This window comes from Podarcis melisellensis (assembly GCF_964234715.1).
Source record: "Podarcis melisellensis genome assembly, chromosome: W".
NCBI classification, from domain to species: Eukaryota; Metazoa; Chordata; class Lepidosauria; order Squamata; family Lacertidae; genus Podarcis; species Podarcis melisellensis.
In genome coordinates this window covers 9,319,951-9,337,660 of record NC_138535.1, presented here as the reverse complement: position 1 = coordinate 9,337,660, position 17,710 = coordinate 9,319,951, and the positions used below count along the sequence as shown (strand labels likewise).

At 45.3% G+C, this 17,710-nt stretch overlaps 2 long non-coding RNA genes across 2 annotated transcripts in view; both read right to left on the bottom strand.

The window, feature by feature from the left end:
• The window catches only part of LOC309361168, a 510,060-nt gene that overhangs the window by 183,237 nt on the left and 309,113 nt on the right, over positions 1-17,710 (bottom strand). The gene's annotated exons all lie outside the window — the stretch shown is intronic.
• Positions 1-17,710, bottom strand: part of LOC309361182 — a 245,872-nt gene that overhangs the window by 88,108 nt on the left and 140,054 nt on the right. The gene's annotated exons all lie outside the window — the stretch shown is intronic.

Here is a 17,710-nt window from a genome sequence, read left to right as displayed (position 1 = left end):
GTAAATTCCAGAAGCACCCACTGACGGATTCTGCCAGCGATTGAGGTAGCCATGCACCCATGGCTCCGCGGACAGGGAGAGTTTAGAAACTGATTGCAGAGCCTTGAGGCTTTAAATGCTTACACACAAGTAGCCCCCCTAATCCCATAACATCCCCCTTCAATGTAAATTTGTCTTTCCATTGAGAGTCTTTCCATTAACGAGCATACACTATTGTCTTTCCAAACCTTGGTGTATTCTGATTGTGTGACTCACTTGATATTGGTAGGGAGTGGTGAAATTCCTCCAGTAGCTAGAGTCACTTGGTTTGAGGAGCTTATGGACATCCTAATAACGAATTGCCCTATTCACACTCGCACAGGCCACCTAAGGGTTTGGCGAGTGGACTGATATCAAAGGCATTAAAGTAGAGGTTAGGAGAATCTACAGAGAGTCTAGAGAGGCGGGAAGCTCCCAATTGTGTGATACATACTTCGTTACAACCAGGCAACTTAGGGAGTCTATCCAGCTTAGCCAGGAAAGATACGTACAACCAGGCTTGCTGGGATTCACTGCTTTCTGCCATCCTTACCAATGATCATAATACACTTTGGAAGGTTGTTGCAGACCCCCCACAGACTCAAGAGCACCCACTGACATTGATTCTATCTATGCTATGGGTAGAGCATTTTAAGGCAATCTTCTATGATGATTGTATCCCACCAGACAGCCAAGATCCTGCCCCTTCTTAGACCCTGGTAAAGTGGCCCCCTGTCTCCATTACTGAAGTCGAAAAAGTAATTTCTCAGATGAAACTAGGCAAACCCGCAGGCCCTGATACCATCCCTTCTGAACTAATTAAAGCTAAGCCGGACTGGTGGGCTCTGATTCTAGCGGAACTCTTCACAGTGGTATATAGGACTGGAATTATTCCTAATTCTATGCAGAAATCCATAATCATCACAATCTTTAATAAGGGAAACAAGAAGTTACCGTCCAACTATTGACCAATAAGTCTATTGTCAAATATTGGGAAATTGTATGACAAACATCTATTATCCAAATTAACTACAGTGGTACCTAGGGTTAAGTACTTAATTCATTCTGGAAGTCCGTTCTTAATCTGAAAGTGTTCTTAACCTGAAGCACCACTTTAGGTAATGGGACCTCCTGCTGCCGCCGCGCCACTGGAGCACGATTTCTGTTCTCATCCTGAAGCAAAGTTCTTAACCCGAGGTACTATTTCTGGGTTAGCGGAGTCTGTAACCTGAAACATATGTAACCCGAGGTACCACTGTACGTGGCTTGATGTGAGCATCATAGGCCCAGAACAGGCAGGGTTTAGGCCAGGGAAATCCACTCTACGTAACTGTATAGTGTTATCCCATTAAGCCGCCAAGTACACGTGGCACAATAAATAAGGCCTATAAGTGGCCTTTTTTTATTTTATGGCTGCTTTTGACTCAGTTGGCAGGGGGCTGTTATGGTCCAAACTGGTGTCATTGGGCTTAGATCCTAGGTTACTTTACCTGATTGAAAAGCTTTACTCAAATAATACCCGTCATTTAAAAATAACCCAGGGGATGAGGTGTCAAGAGCCTGTTGTTATAAAACGAAGCAGGGCTCCTTTCTTGCTCCCTCTCTTTTTAATCTCTTCTTAAATGACCTCGCCTCCTTACTAAAACTGGTGGATGTTCACAGCCGCAAACTAAATGTATCAAAAATCACCATTCTTCTATATGCAGATGATATGATTCTGCTCTCATGAACTAGAATTGGCTTAAAGCGTTTGCTAAATGTCTGTATCGACAATTTGTCTAGGATGAAAATGAGCATGAACTTTGATAAAAGCAAAATACTAGTCTTCAGGAACTCTCGTAAGATATATAGTCAGGTTTTTGGTGGGAAACACATCCAGCAGGTATTTGAATTCAACTATTTGGGGATCACTTTCCATCACAGGCTACGGCGGTCCTCTTACTGCGCAGTGGCGGTAAACACAAGCCAGCTGTCTATGCAGGCCATATTGCATTTTTTTGCAACAAGAGGTAACCAACACATCCCTTCTGCCCTCAAGGTTTTTAATGCTAAAGTTGGAGCCCAACTGCTCTATGGAATTTCACTCTGGATGTCAGGGTTTACCCAGTCAGTGGAACGAGTGCAGGCAGCCTTTCTATTGAAGATTTTCCCTGTCCCACGCTGTGTACCTTACTCAGCCTTGTGTCTAGAGGGAGGCCAACATAAGCTTGAGACAGTTGACTGGACTTTTCTTTTATGCTGGCAAAACATTTGCTTTTCAGCAGACAAAGATAATTTGTTTAGCAAAGTGTTGTCAGACCCCTTCCCTTCCCCAGGGATACCACTGTTTTGCACAAAGTTGGGGCAACTTGGGCTTTCATAGGATCTCTTGGGTGCTGGGGCTTTTCCAATCGCCAAGGCCATGTTAAAAGGTATAGAAAGTGAGCAGTTGGGTCCCACAAGGATCAGAACCTCTATTATTTCATTTATTCATTTTGTGATGTGGAATTAGTGCTAGAGACTATTGAAAAAGGAACTGAAAATGAAATGGTCAGTATTGTAATGTCCCTGTACAGTTCTATAGCGTGGTCCCATTTGGAATACTGTGTACAGTTTTGGGTGCAATATCTCTAAAACGAATATGGCTGGAAAAAGTGCCGAAGAGGGTGTTCTTGCTCTGTGTGGGATGGTCATTCTCTTCCATGGAGTGTGTGGCTTGGGGGGGGGGATGCACAGTGCTGGGGATGGCAGACACATTCCTTGCCAGTCTGATCAGCCAGATCAATCCTGGTGATCAACAGGGTGATAGATGTGGCAACCAGATTGCTCTTACATCCAGAATTGGGCAACCAAATGATTAAGGGGGTGCAGTGCTTTTCCTTTGAGAAAAGGCTGAAGAGTTTGGAAATGTTCGGTCTATAAAAGGTCTATAAGAGGGTAGCAGTCATGATAGAGGTTAGAAGATCAAAGAAGATAAAGTTGTTAGAGAAAACTTTTCATCACTCTCTCAAAATACTGACCTCACCCTGTGAAAGGAAGAACCACTTTATTCCATGAGAGATTAAACTGTGGAATTAACTGCATGAAGATTTGGTGATGGCCACAGGGAAAAAAAAATATTATTGGGAGAAAAATTCTGGTCCACTGGTCTTATGTAACCATTTAAAATTAACTTTGGGAGATTATTCCAACAAAAGAGACCATACCAATATATAGAGCTTCCTTAGTGACATTTCTGAGCAATTGCACAGAAAGATAGAGACAGAGACACTGCATTAAAGGTGATCATTTAACATTTTCCTGTTTAATTTTATGTACATGTGTGCCAAGAGAAAGGCGAAATGGGCAGAACTAGCAGGATACACACAGGTGAAGGGAGAACAGAGAAAATAAGAGCTTGGGATCGATATTAAAAAACTATAATTTAAACATTTACTTAACAGTCACAAAAATCAAATATGAACAACTTTCTTTTGCAGAGGTCATCATGCAATTAACTATCAGCTTCGTGCAGCCTTCTCCTCTGTCTGTCCACATGCTCATCATATGGAGACCTGAAAGCATAATGCAGAGAATTATATGCTGAACTTACATTCTTCATTCCTCCTATCATTACAATTTTTCCTAAACATTTGTCTTATCATTTAGGAAGATATTTCAGGCTTTAGGTGCCATCATAACACTAATGTTTCAAAAAGGACAACAACAGGGCATTTTTGACAACAGGAAAAGGCACTTCAGGTGTGGTGTGGTGGTTATGAGCGGTGGACTCAGTGGCGAAGCTGCAAGCTCTGGCACTGTTGGCGGAGAGCAGATGGGGGTGTGGCTTGCACGCATCGCAGGAGGCATGGAGTGTGTGCCAGGGGTGTGACATGCCACACGTAGGGTGGTGCATCCCAGGGGTGTGGTGAACATCCTGGAGACGTGGTGTGCCTCCAGTGGGGACGTGGCGCCTGGTGCGCCAAGGGACCACAGCGCGTGTCTGGGGGTGGCTGTGATCGCACCTCAACAGAATGGTGGTGTCGTGTGCGGTGGGCTCACTCCATACCCCTTCCTCTGCCAGTGGGTGGACTCGTAATCTGGTGAACCGGGTTCGCGTCTCCGCTCCTCCACATGCAGCTGCTGGGTGACCTTGGGCTAGTCACACTTCTCTTGAAGTCTCTCCGACTCACTCAGCTCAGAGTGTTTGTTGTGGGGGAGGAAGGAAAAGGAGAATGTTAGTTGCTTTGAGACTCCTATAAGGGAGTGAAAGGCGGGATATCAAGTCCAAACTCTTCAGGCTGCAATTATTGCACTAAGATACACCGTGGGACCAACAGATACTTCAGTTTGTTAACGGAGAAATCTGAGGGCTCCCTTGGACAAAAAAAAAAGACACCATTCAGGAATACCAGAGCAAAACAGCATCCAGTAAAGTATTTATTGAAGACCAAGACAGGACTCCCACCTGCCACAAGGTGGAACAAGATGGAAGCCCCAAACAAAAGAGCCCCCAAACTTTTATTAGCTGCTAATCCCCATGTTACAACCCCCCACAAACTACATCACTAATACAGCATGGTTACATCATGAAAGGGGAGGTCTGGTGGCCGTAATCTGCGCATCCTGGACCCTGCCCCATGGTTCCCCTTGCCCTCCACCAAACACCTATCAAGTGTAACAAAAAAGATACAGTACTTACATTTCCCTGTTTCCCAGCCAAGTTGATCACACCCTTTTGTCTTCATCTGGGTTTGTTCTTCCCGGAATGGCTGCCTCTCTGGCACTCAGGTATCATGATGCCAGGGATTATCACTCAGGCAGAGGGGCTGCTGAGTAGCTGAGCTCACAGGTCTGTATGAATTTCTGAAGTTTTCCCAGTGAGCCAGTACATAGATGCATCTATCAGTGAATTGTTACATTTGGTATTGTGCAGCAGAGGCCCTTTGAATAGATAGGAAGAAACTGTGATGAAGTGTTTTGTGGGGACAAATCACAAAAGTCTAAATAGTGATTGTGCATGATATCTGCTGGAGGGGCAACCCCCCACAACCTATACATAAATTCCTGCAACAACTTAGACTGCACTCTTTCCCAAAGCATGTTATTAAGGACTGGAAAAAGACAACTGCAACATTCTTAGATTACAAGATGATGCAGGTGTTTTCCCCAAACCATCTGCATTTCAGTGACTAAAATGGACTCAAACATTGACATGAGACACCCACTGTTGCATCAGTGTGGAGGTAACTAAAGAAAAGATTATTCTTTGGGCGAGGGCTAAGCAAATCGGCCCCCCTTCCCACACATCTACCTGTGAAGATGTTGGTGTGCTGGCAATCAAAAAATGTGTGGAGAGATGGGACAAAGTTTTTTCTTAGCTATACATGCAGGGAGGGAGCAAAACTCCAGTAGAATCGTGCCAGCACCTCAGTGGGCTTACCTTAGCCCAACTGGCTACAGTGTAGGTCTGTGAGGCCCCCACTTCATTTACAGTGGTACCTTGGGTTACATACGCTTTAGGTTTCAGAATTCCGAAACGAATTAAGTACTTAACCCTAGGTACTACTGTATAGTCCCCTTTCTCCCCAGTGGGGACTCCAGAAGAAATACATCCTTCACCTGACCTCTACATGTTACTTGCACTATGCCGCCAGTTCTAGTGGTGCACCCAGCACCTCAGGGTCTCCCCTTGCTTGCTTATGAGAAGAACTGGCTCTGCATTCCAAACAAAATGGTTTTGTGCCTGCTGTTTGCTACAGGTACTGAAGATACTTCCCCCCAGGTTTTGTCCCTGATAAAAAATCTTTTGGGAACTTCCATACCCCATTCCTTTAAAGTGCAGAATAAACTTGGCCCTTCCATGAATCTCATTTAAATCTATAACATCACTTGGTTTTGTCCCAGCATATTTATGAGAAATGTCACTATTATAAAGAGTTAGGAATAAGAGTTTGGACTTTATATCCCGCCTTTCACTCCCCTTTAGGAGTCTCAAAGTGGCTAACAATCTCCTTTCCCTTCCTCCCCCACAACAAACACTCTGTGAGGTGAGTGGGCCTGGCCATCCGTCAGGAGTGCTTTGCTTGTGTGTTCCAGCATGGCAGGAGTTGGACAAGATGGCCCTTGTGATCTCTTACAGCTCTATGATTCTATGATGTTTTGATTCTATGACACTAGCTAGTACACTGCACTGTTCCATTAGATCGGGCATAGGCAAACTCGGCCCTCCAGATGCTTAGAGACCACAATTGCCATCACCCCTGACCACGGGTCCTGTTAGCTAAGGATCCTGGGAGTTGTACTCCCAAAACATCTGGAGGGCCAAGTTTGCCTATGCCTGATTATGTTGATATTGTTGCTATTTTTTAAGCTTAAGGTTATGTATACAGTAGCTGGCATCTATTTGCGTTTGAGCTAGCATGGTGTAGTGGTTAAGAGTGGTGAACTAATAATCTGGAGAAACTGCTTGCTTCCCCACTCCTCCACCTGCAGCTGCTGGGTGACCTTGGGCCAGTCACACTTCTTTCTGAACTCTCTCAGCCTGACCTACCTCAAAAGGTATTTGTTGTGGGGGTGGAAGGGAAAGGAGATTTTTAGCCGCTTTGAGACTCCTTAAAGGTAGAGAAAAGCAGGATATAAAAACCAACTCCATGAATAAGAATTCTATGGAAAAGGACCATCCCTGCCATGATGATGAAAACTATCTGTTTAGATTTTGCTGTATTATACCAACCTGTGGAATATGACAGTTCGCAGTTTAAAAATCTATTTGGCCACAGTGGATTGACAATCTGGACACACAAAAACCTCTGGAAGATCTTTTGAATCAATGCCTATGCAAAAGCAGTGGTACCAGTCCTTGCAGTTTCCTTCACAGTAAACCATAGATTGGTCACACTCACCACTGGGCTTCCTGCACCCTTCCTTCAAAAAACATATTGACCAGCTGCCTTCAAACAAGGTAGGTAAAAGATCTGAGCAATAGGTTAGTGTATCCTTCCATCCCTCTGGGCATGATCGAGACACAGTAATGTCACTCTCTTTCAAGCTTTGTCTCTTTGTGGGAGGAGGAGTGGCAATTTCAACTGGAATATATTTTTCTTGTCCTTCAAGATAGGTTTTCCCAATGTAATGTATTATTTCTTTTGCAATCCAGGGTCTAATGGCGGTCATATCCTTTTGTGTGTACTGTAATTGGGCAGCAGAAGCAATCAGATGTGCAATGGTGCATATGAAAGGACCGCAGTCATTGGAATTACCTTGCCTGGGTATATCAGTTGGTGCAAAAAATGACCAGTCCGCAAAACTATAGGGACAGTCTGAATCCATCTCATACAGACATGCTATGAAGGATTTTATTGCATAAATCACAGAGTGGTTTAATCCATGGTTGGAATCTAGGTAGAGCATGGTCTTCCTTTTAAAAATGATTACTATCAGTATCCAGTGGACTCCACTGTCATTTACTGGAATAATCCAAACATCTTTCTTTAGTACCCCATATTTCAAACAGGACTTCAGGGCTTTCACTGACAATTTTTGACACATGAGGGTCTGAATGAAGAGGCAACTAAATGGGAAAATTGTTCCATCATGACCTAGCTCTTTGGTCATGATCACCCTGGAGGCAAGAAATGCATCTATTATGCGGTCATTTATCCAGTTCGATCCTTTCAGTGTGTCTATGTCATAACTATACACACAGATGTTGGCAACTGAGCCCACAAGTTCCTCGGTTTGTAGACTGAGTGTGTTGAAGGTACAGTTGTGCCATGGGGGAACTGATGTAGAAATCATTGATTTGTCCAAACACTTCTCACTTTGAGATGGGAATATGGGGCTGCTATCAAAACAATTGGTCACTGTAAAATCCTCTTTCCCACTTTTTGGAGTGGAGGTCATCTGAGGCTGAGTGTTTTCCAGGTCTCTCATTGTCAGTTGGAGATCTGTTTTTAAGGAGTCCAAATCCTCAGCAGCCTGCACTGAATCAGATGCTGGAACTACAGTTATCTTTTCCTTCAGTCTGGAGAACTTTCTTCCTGATCTACTCTTCTGCCTTTTATTTCGCTTCAACTGTGTGAGCTGCAAACGGCGAGGCTTCCCTGGTTCTGGTGGCATGCCGATAGATTTTTTGGCAGCTATAATATGGTAGCAAGTCCTGGATGATGGGCAAGAGCAGCTCTCTTTGGGGAAAAGGCGGACAACATAATGCTTTTCCTTACTTCCCCTTACCACAAAGACACCAAGCTGTGGACAAACAGCTATTAAATTGTTCAGTACCGTAAGGTCCGCTAGTACCATTTGACAAACTGATGGTGCCTTCTCATAGCTTTCATCTTTCTTAGGCCGTGGAAGTTCACCCCTTTGTATAAGATCCATGATTTGTGATGGATCACAAGCTATATGAGGAAAGACTGTATGCTCTGGTGATTTTGAGTGTCTGATGAACTGAGGCCGCAAATGAAAGTTTCCAGTGTTACATAGTCCACGCAAAGTTTCTCTCCAGTAAAAATTTTGCATTGCATATAAGGATAACACCATTGCTTCCATTGTCTTTTCTTTTCATTGTGAAAGTCTTTTTAGAGCTGCATGAAAACTCTCAGAGACATTTGTGGTGATTCCACTTTTTTCTTTATATATGTTCAGCCTCTTTAGAATCCAGGCCCCAGCATGATTTATTATTGCTTGGTGCAGGTCTTCCTCAAAGTAGTCCAAGAATGCTTTGCTCCAACGTTTACTGAGTTTATCAAATTTGAATGTGTACTCTTGCTCTGAATTTGACCTCAGAAGATCAAAAAAGTCAGCAAGGTATACCTTGGTATCCTCTGAACTGGCCCCATGTTTTTTCAACCAAAACATGATGTCTCTGCGGATGTGATTCCAGCATACCACTCTGTGGCTCTTGAGCAAAACATGATCCAAAGCCTTTTCAATTCCTTTTTCTCTGTCAGACACTATGACAACTTTTTCTGAATTGAACAATGGACACTGTTTTGAAAGGGTTTCCAAAAATCTCCTGTGATTGTCCTCTCGCCTGCTGTCATGTATCATGAACATTACAGGAATCAGTGGTGATTCAGCGAAAAGCACATTTTGGAATAATAAAGTAGATAGGAAGAAGTCTCCAAGTTGAAAAGTTGTGTCATATGAAAAAAGCATCGGTAAATCTGTTTTCAGTGATATCATTTTACCAATTTCGGATGAAATATCCTGTAGGCCCATAACAACAATCACTGTAGGACACAGAGAGATATCATGGATGAAGCCTTCAAGGAGTTCTGTTAATTCAAAAACACTGTACAAATCATCATGACTGATTTGTGAACGTTGTCTTTCAAGCTTAAGTTTGTTTTGTACCTAAGGAAACAAAAAACAAAATTGTATGGAATGTTCGTAAAGTACAGTGCTACCTCTGGTTACATACTTAATTCGTTTTGGAGGTCCGTTCTTAGCCTGAAACTGTTCTTAACCTGAAGCACCACTTTAGCTAATGGGGCCTCCCACTGCCGTCGTGCGATTTCTGTTCTCATCCTGAAGCAAAGTTCTTAACCCAAGGTAATATTTCAGGGTTATTGGAGTCTGTAACCTGAAGCGTATGCAACCTGAAGCGTATGTTACCCGAGGTACCACTGTAGTCATGAGAGGTCATTTCATACAACAAAATGCTGGGGGGGGGGGGGGAGAGAGCCAGGGAAACAAGAAAAAAATAAATTTTGGATGCCATATCAAAGAAAGAAAATGAATTTGGAAAAAACCCAAATAAACAATCGATAAAACAGCCAATGAAATTATTACAATCACAGCATTCAATGATAATCAATGTAAAATAGCATGGGAAGTTAAAAAAATGAAGCCGACATTCTTTGAGCATGCAAACAATCCCGGAAAGTTGCTTGCATGGCAATTAAGGAGAAATCAACAGATGAATTATATATATAGGTAAAATTATTTCCAATGGTAAATTTCTAGATAACACAAAAGAAATAAGGGAAGCCTTTTAAAATCATTTTCAAAATTTATACAAAAGAGGAAATGGAAAGGCAATCAACATACAGGAATATATAAAAAAGAGTAATCTGCCAAAGATAAAAAACAAGAAGAGATAGTATTCTTAAATACACAAGTAACAGAAAAATCCCTGAAGGAATAAGGCAAATAAATGTGGGCAAATCACCAGGAACAGATGGATTATCAGCAAAGTTCAATAAAAAAATTAAAGAACATCTGGTAAATCCAATGAAAGATATAATGAATGAAATAGTAACAAAAGTGGAAATTCCAGAAACGTGAAAGCAAGCTTATATTACCTTGATTCCAAAACAAGATACAAATTTGACCTTGGTCAAAAACTATATACCTATTGTGATGGGACGATGAGCTGCTTGTGCGTAAAATGCAAGTCCCTCAGAGTTTGATCAGGTTTTCAAACCTCTGCCTGTGACGGAGCCCCTCCAGCATGGCTGCGTCAATCACTAGTAGAATCCGAAAGTGGCTGCTTTCGGAATCTTTTCCAACATAAAAGCTCTTTAACGGAAACACGTCGTCTGGCCTCTCGGCGTGACAGTTTCCGGCGAGGTGTGGGTGTCCCTATAGGAGGTCCTGAGACCTCCCCACTGTTTTCGCTGGAAGTGTCTCTGAGCCATCCCTCCGACTCACTTTCCCTTGGAGTTCTTGCTCGCCCTCTACTGGTTCCCTCTTCCGCTACTACTCCTCTCTCAACCTCAGTGAGCCTTTGCGCCCCCGGCGCTTTAGATGGCAGTTCCCTGACATCCACCTCCCCTCCAGGGCTCCCTTCACCCCCTCCCGTCTCCTCCCCTACTGGCGGTGAGGAGGTAAAACCCCTGAAAGAACCTCCCTCATCTTCCGACGTCGCGAACACTTCCCTCCACTTGTTGCTGTTCCTACTCTCTCGGTAATCTTCGTCATCGGAGTCCACTCCCTCTTCCAACTCCGACTCCGCGAACCCTTCCATTTCCTCTTCCTCATCGGTGGTGCCGAAATACTCCCTCCTAAACCTTGCTATCGGCTGAGGTTTCCTCGGGAACCTTTGGTGGAACGTTTCTGTTAAAACCTCGTCATTGACTTCCTCTGCACTTACCCAGGTGTTTTCTGACTCCGGTTCCCCTTCCCACGCCACCAAATACTCCACCTGATTTCCCTTCCACCTGGAATCGAGGATTTCCGCTACATGGTTGCGGCGTTCCCTCTCTTCCAAGGCTGGTCCCCTGACGTACTCCCCTTCACGTCCCCCCCTGTATGGTGACAGTAACGACCTGTGGAACACTGGGTGCAATTTCATGTGGTTGGGTAATCGGAGTTTGAAAGCTACCGGGTTGACCTGCTGAATGACCTCAAAGGGTCCCAATCTTCTGGGCCTCAATTTCTTACAACCCCCTTTGAACGGCAACCCTTGGGTTGACAACCACACTTGATCCCCCACCCTTATGGTTTCACCTTCCCTTCTGTTCTTGTCTGCCTGCTTCTTATATTGTGCCTTAGCCCTTTCTAAGTTGAGCTGGAGCTGATGATGGATCGCTTCCATCTCTTCTACAAAATGTTCAGCCGCTGGGACGCTCCATCTCTCCCCTCCTTCCCCTGGAAATGCCCTGGGGTGACACCCGTAATTAGCCAAAAAGGGACTCATCCCTGTGGACACATTCTCCGCATTATTGTAGGCAAATTCTGCCAACGCCAACTTTTCGACCCAATCGTTCTCTCTGTCATTGACATAACACCTCAGATATTGTTGAAGAATGCCATTTGCTCTTTCCGCCTGCCCGTTGGTTTCAGGGTGCCGGGCAGTTGAAAAATTGACTTCCACGTGCAGCAAGCTCATGAGCTTCCTCCAGAACCTGGAAGTAAATTGTTTGCCGCGATCTGAGATCACCCTCAAGGGAGCCCCGTGCAACCTAAAGATGTGTTCTACAAACAACTTCGCTGTTTCTTCCGCTGTGACTGCATGTGAGCATGCTACAAAGTGGCACATCTTAGTTAACAGGTCTACTACTACCATGATGGCTGTTTTCCCCTTGGACTTTGGCAGATCCGTCATAAAATCTATTGATATCGCTTCCCAAGGCCGTTCTGGTGTGGGTAATGGTTCTAATAACCCTGCCGGCGCCCTTCTTTCCCCTTTGGCTCGCTGACATTGGTCACACCCTCTTACATACTCCCTTACATCTTCCCTCACCTTAGGCCACCAAAATTCCCTGGTAACCAACCACATGGTCTTGTGTTGTCCAAAATGTCCCGCCGTGGGGCTATCATGCAACTGCTTGAGTACTCTCCCCCTCAATTCACCTTCGGGTATATACAGTGCCCCTTTGTAATACAATGCCCCATTTCTTTCCTCAAAACCTCCGGGACTCTCGCCCTCCCCCCTGAGACCTCTGAGCTTATCCTGGGCATATTCATCATTTTCCGTTTCCTCTACCAGTTCTCGTTGCCCCACCAGCGCCGCCCCACACACCCAGCGGTCCTCAGGGATGACATGTCTCTCTTCGATCACCCCCTCCCCTTCCCAATACTCTGGTTTGCGTGAGAGCGCGTCCGCCCTGACGTTTTCTGGGCCTGGCACATAACAAATTTCAAAGTTGAATTTGGAGAATTCCTGTGCCCATCTCACTTGTCGTTGGTTGAGCACTCGAGCTGTTCTCCAATACTCTAAATTCTTGTGGTCGGTGCACACTTGCACCTTGTGTTGTGCCCCAATTAATAAATGTCTCCACCTCCGGAATGCTTCGTGAATGGCAAGTAGTTCCCTGTCATACACCGTGTAATTCCTCTCGGATTTATTCAGCTTCCGCGAGAAGAAGGCACACGGTCTCCACTCCGACGCACTCCTCCCCGGTTGAAGAAGGACCGCCCCTACCGCCCGGTCGGATGCATCGGTTTCCACTCTCATGGGTTTTCGTAAATCCACATGCAGAAGTTGTTCTTCCGAGGCGAAAGCCCTTTTCAGTTCTTCAAAGGCTCGATCCGCCTCTACCGTCCAAACAATTTTCTTCTTGCTGCTGAGGCAGTCGGTGATGGGCGCCGTCAAGTGGGCAAAGTTCTTGATGAACTTCCGATAAAAGTTCCCAAACCCCAAGAATCTTTGCACGTCCTTCTTGGTCTTCGGTGTCTTCCATTCCAGTACCGCTTGGACCTTGCCTGGATCCATGGCCAATCCCTTGTCTGACAAGCGGTACCCCAGGAATTCCACCTCCTTGGTATGAAACTGGCACTTCTCCAGTTTCACCCACAGCTGGTTGGCTTGCAGCCTGCCCAACACTTCTCGAACGTCCCTCACATGCTGTTCCTCATCTTCCGAATACACCAACACGTCGTCTAAAAAGGCCACACAATTCTTGTAGAGCAAAGGTCCCAGAACGTGGTTTATAAAAGCTTGAAAACACGCGGAGCCCCCTTGTAGACCGAAGGGCATAACGAGGTATTCAAAGGCTCCCAAAGGGGTAAACATGGTGGTCTTCCATTCATCTCCCTTCCTTATGCGTATCAGATTGTACGCCCCCCGCAGGTCCAGCTTTGTAAAAATCTTTCCCTTCCTTACTCTGGTCAAAATGTCATCAATTCGGGGCATAGGGAAAGCCAGGGGCTCCGACACTGCATTGAGGGCCCTAAAGTCACACACCAGTCTCGGTTTGTCTGTGTTCTTTTTGTCCACAAAAAACACTGGGCTGCCCCCCACCGCTCGGGACTCTCTGATGAAACCTCGCTTCAGGTTTTTGTCAATGAACTCCCTCAGCTCCTGCATCTCCCTGTCTGACATGGCGTACAGCTTGCCTACTGGGAGTTGGGCCCCAGGGAGTAGGTTGATTTGACAGTCAAAGGGTCTATGCGGTGGCAGTTTGTCTGCTTCCCTTTCGCTGAATACGTTGCTCAGATCTGCGTATTGCGGGGGCACCTTCCCTTTGTCCATTACTTCCATCCCGGCTAGGGTGACTCTGTCTCCTCCCGACACCTTCCCCTCCTTGCAGTGTTCTAGGCAATGCGCTGACCCAAAGGAGACCACCCTCTGATGCCAGCCCACTAGCGGATCGTGTAGCGCCAGCCAGCTCATCCCCAAAATGATGGGCGCTCCTCCCAGGATGGCCACATTAAACGCTATCTGTTCGGTGTGCCTTGCCACCCTCATTATCATCGGGACAGTCTGTTGGCTAACTTCTCCCCCCAACAGCTCTCTGCCGTCAATCGTAGTCACCTGCAAGGGGTTACTTAAAGGGATGGTCTGTATCTGATGCTCAGCTGCAAACTCCTTACTCATGAAATTACAGGAGCTGCCTGAATCCAAAAGCGCCTTGATCTTTAGTGGGTGTCCATTTGGCAGTTCTAGTAACACCTCTATCACTAAAGCGGGTCTGGGAGGTTCCGGCGTGGGCACTTTCACTGCTCTTTGGCCTGGCTGCTGTGCCCCGACGGTGGCAGCCAGGCGTTGGCTTTTACTTGCTCCTTGCCTTCCTCTTCCTTTCCCCCAACAGCTCCTGCCATCCCTTGCCATTCCTTTCTTTGTGGGCAGACTCTGGCAAAGTGCCCTGGCTGTTGGCAGAGATAACATCTCTTGGCGCTCTTTCCCTCCTTCTTCCGCCCTTCACTGGGATTTGAAACTGCGCGCACCCGCGCTGTTCCAACTTCCATCGGCTCTGCCGGCGGGAAAGGTGGCTCTGGAATGTCTGGAATGCGGAACTCCCTCCAACGGTCTCCTTTCCCTTCCCGCTTTTCCAAAGCCCTCGCCTCCTGGCGCGCTCCTATGGACAGCGCAGATTTGGTTAACTGATCCATAGACTCCGCCCTGGGCCCCCGGGAAAGCTCATCTTTGACGGTTGAAGAAAGCCCCTCTTCGAAAAGCATTTGGATGGGCTCCGCCGATAGGTCCCACCCCAATTTATGAATCAGCATAGTAAATTCAGTCCAGTACTCACGGACAGATCTGCTTCCTTGCTGGCAAGCCATTAACTGCCTTCGCACCACCCCCTGCTCAATATCGCTGGAAAACATCAGGTCCATGGCACGAAAAAACTTCCTCGTGTCCCTTAGGATCTCATTATTCGCTGCCATCAGGGGTCTAACCCAATCTTTCGCCCCGGATTCGAGATGGCCAATCACAAAAGCCACTCGCGATTCCTCGTCGGGGAAGTCATCAAACTGCAAGTTTAGAGCGTATTGCATCTCTGTTCTAAATGCATGATAGTTCCTGGGATCCCCCCCGAATTTCTGCACCAATCCTGGTACCTTTCTGGCGAGCGGGGTGGTTTTCTCCTTTCCCTTTTCTGCATCCTGAGCCCTCCTCTCCTCAAGCCTCGCCGTTTGCAGCGCCAACTGGATCTCCAACGCCCTGTACCTTTCTTCCAGGCTTGGACCCCCTCCAGCTGCTCCTGCTCCTCCGGTTCCGGCTGGGTTGCTCATGATGCTTCTCCCTGCACAAGCTGGCTTTCGGTGACTTTCGGATTGCTGTGATGGGACGATGAGCTGCTTGTGCGTAAAATGCAAGTCCCTCAGAGTTTGATCAGGTTTTCAAACCTCTGCCTGTGACGGAGCCCCTCCAGCATGGCTGCGTCAATCACTAGTAGAATCCGAAAGTGGCTGCTTTCGGAATCTTTTCCAACATAAAAGCTCTTTAACGGAAACACGTCGTCTGGCCTCTCGGCGTGACAGTTTCCGGCGAGGTGTGGGTGTCCCTATAGGAGGTCCTGAGACCTCCCCACTGTTTTCGCTGGAAGTGTCTCTGAGCCATCCCTCCGACTCACTTTCCCTTGGAGTTCTTGCTCGCCCTCTACTGGTTCCCTCTTCCGCTACTACTCCTCTCTCAACCTCAGTGAGCCTTTGCGCCCCCGGCGCTTTAGATGGCAGTTCCCTGACACCTATTTCATTTTTGAACAATGATTACAAGGTATTTGCTAATATTTTAGCTAATTGATTAAAAAAGGTCTTAAATGTTTAAATATACCCAGACCAAGCGGGATTCCTTCCGGGTAGGCAGATGAAAGATAATATAAGAAATTGTAAAAATGTAATAGAGTATCTAGAAGTAAGAAATGAGAAAAAAGCAGCAATGATGTTTATAGATGTGGATTGTTTTTTTTAATGTATCTTTGTGCTTTATAAGGAAAGTGATGGAAGAAATGGAATATGGAGAAAAGTTTATAAAAGGGATACAAGCTGTATATACAGAACAGAGTGCAAAACTAATTATTAACCAGGTGATAACAAATGAATTCCCAAATGGAAAAAGGAATGAGACAAGGATGTCCATTATCACCATTATTATTCATTCTGGTCCTGAAGGTTTTGAACAGAAACATAAGAGCAGACAAACAGATTGTGGGAATAAGAACGGTGTGTGTGTGTGTGAATTTAAGTTGAAAGCATTTGCTGTTGACTTGGTAATTACAGTTGAGGAAACAAAACTGTGTCTCCCTAAAGCTTTTGAAAAAATATAAGTTTGGGTGAGTGGGAGGATTTAAATTAAATAAAGGAAAGACAAAAATACTAACAAAACGATGGAACTGGAGAAAATAATAATAATTTTATATTTATACCCCACCCTTCGCGGTTCAAAAAACGGGCTCAGGGCAGCTAACAACAAATTTAAAACACTTGATTATAAAAGCAACATAAAATACAGTATAAAAACATGAATAATAATAACATTCAAAAATCAATTGGATAATCCCCAAGGCTAGGGGGAGGAATTGGTCCTACTTTGGCCAGCGAGGAGACCAGGGGAGAATTAGCTTTGGGTCTCAGAGAGGGTGATCTTCATAAAAAGGTCAGGGGAGGGAAGGGAAGGGAAGGGAAATAAAAGATCAGGCTGAATTCAAATTAAGGCCAGGCGGCACAGCTCTGTCTTACAGGAACGATGGAAAGAGGTTAAATCCTACAGGGCCCTAGTCTCATGGGACAGAGCATTCCACCAGGTCGGAGCCATCACTGAGAAGGCCCAGGCCCTGGTGGAGGATAGTCTGACTTCCTTAGGGCCCAGGTCCTCTAAACTATGGTTGTTCATGGACCTTAAGGTCCTCTGCAGGGCAGACCAGGAGAGGCGGTCCCCGAGATAGGAAGCCCCTAAGCCACAAAGGGACTTAAAGGTTCAGACCAGCACCTTGAACATGACCCTATACTGCACCGGGAGCCAGTGCAACTGGTAAAGCACTGGGTTAATATGCTGCCATGGCAGGGACCCCGTAAGGAGCCTCGCTGCAGCATTCTGCACCCGCTGGAGTTTGTGGGACAGTTTAAAGAGTAGCCCAGAGCTAATTACAGTAGTCAAGCCTGGAGGTGACCATCGCTTGGATCACTGTAGGAGCCATAGGAGATTACAGAAGTAGAAATTCATAAAAAAGTCAAAATATTAAGGAATTTAGCTTGATAATAAAAATTTAAATTTATATAAAGACAACTATGATAAAGTTCGGAATGAGGTGAAGATAGATTTGAAAATTTGGAAGAGAATGAACCTCTCCTTGATGGGAAGGATAGCAGCAATAAAGATGAATGCACTATCAAAGATGTTATTTTTAATTCAGTCAATAGCAATAATAAGCAGCCTTGTCTGATATATAATGAATTTGGAGTAAAATGTTTAAAAAGACTTTTGCTAAGAAACCAGAAAAATTACTCCTATAAATTGTAGATCAAGATAAAAAAAAGGAAATCAGAAATTATTTATATATGCAGCAACAGTGGCAATAATTTTATTAGCACAAACTTGGAGGACAGAAGAAATACCAAC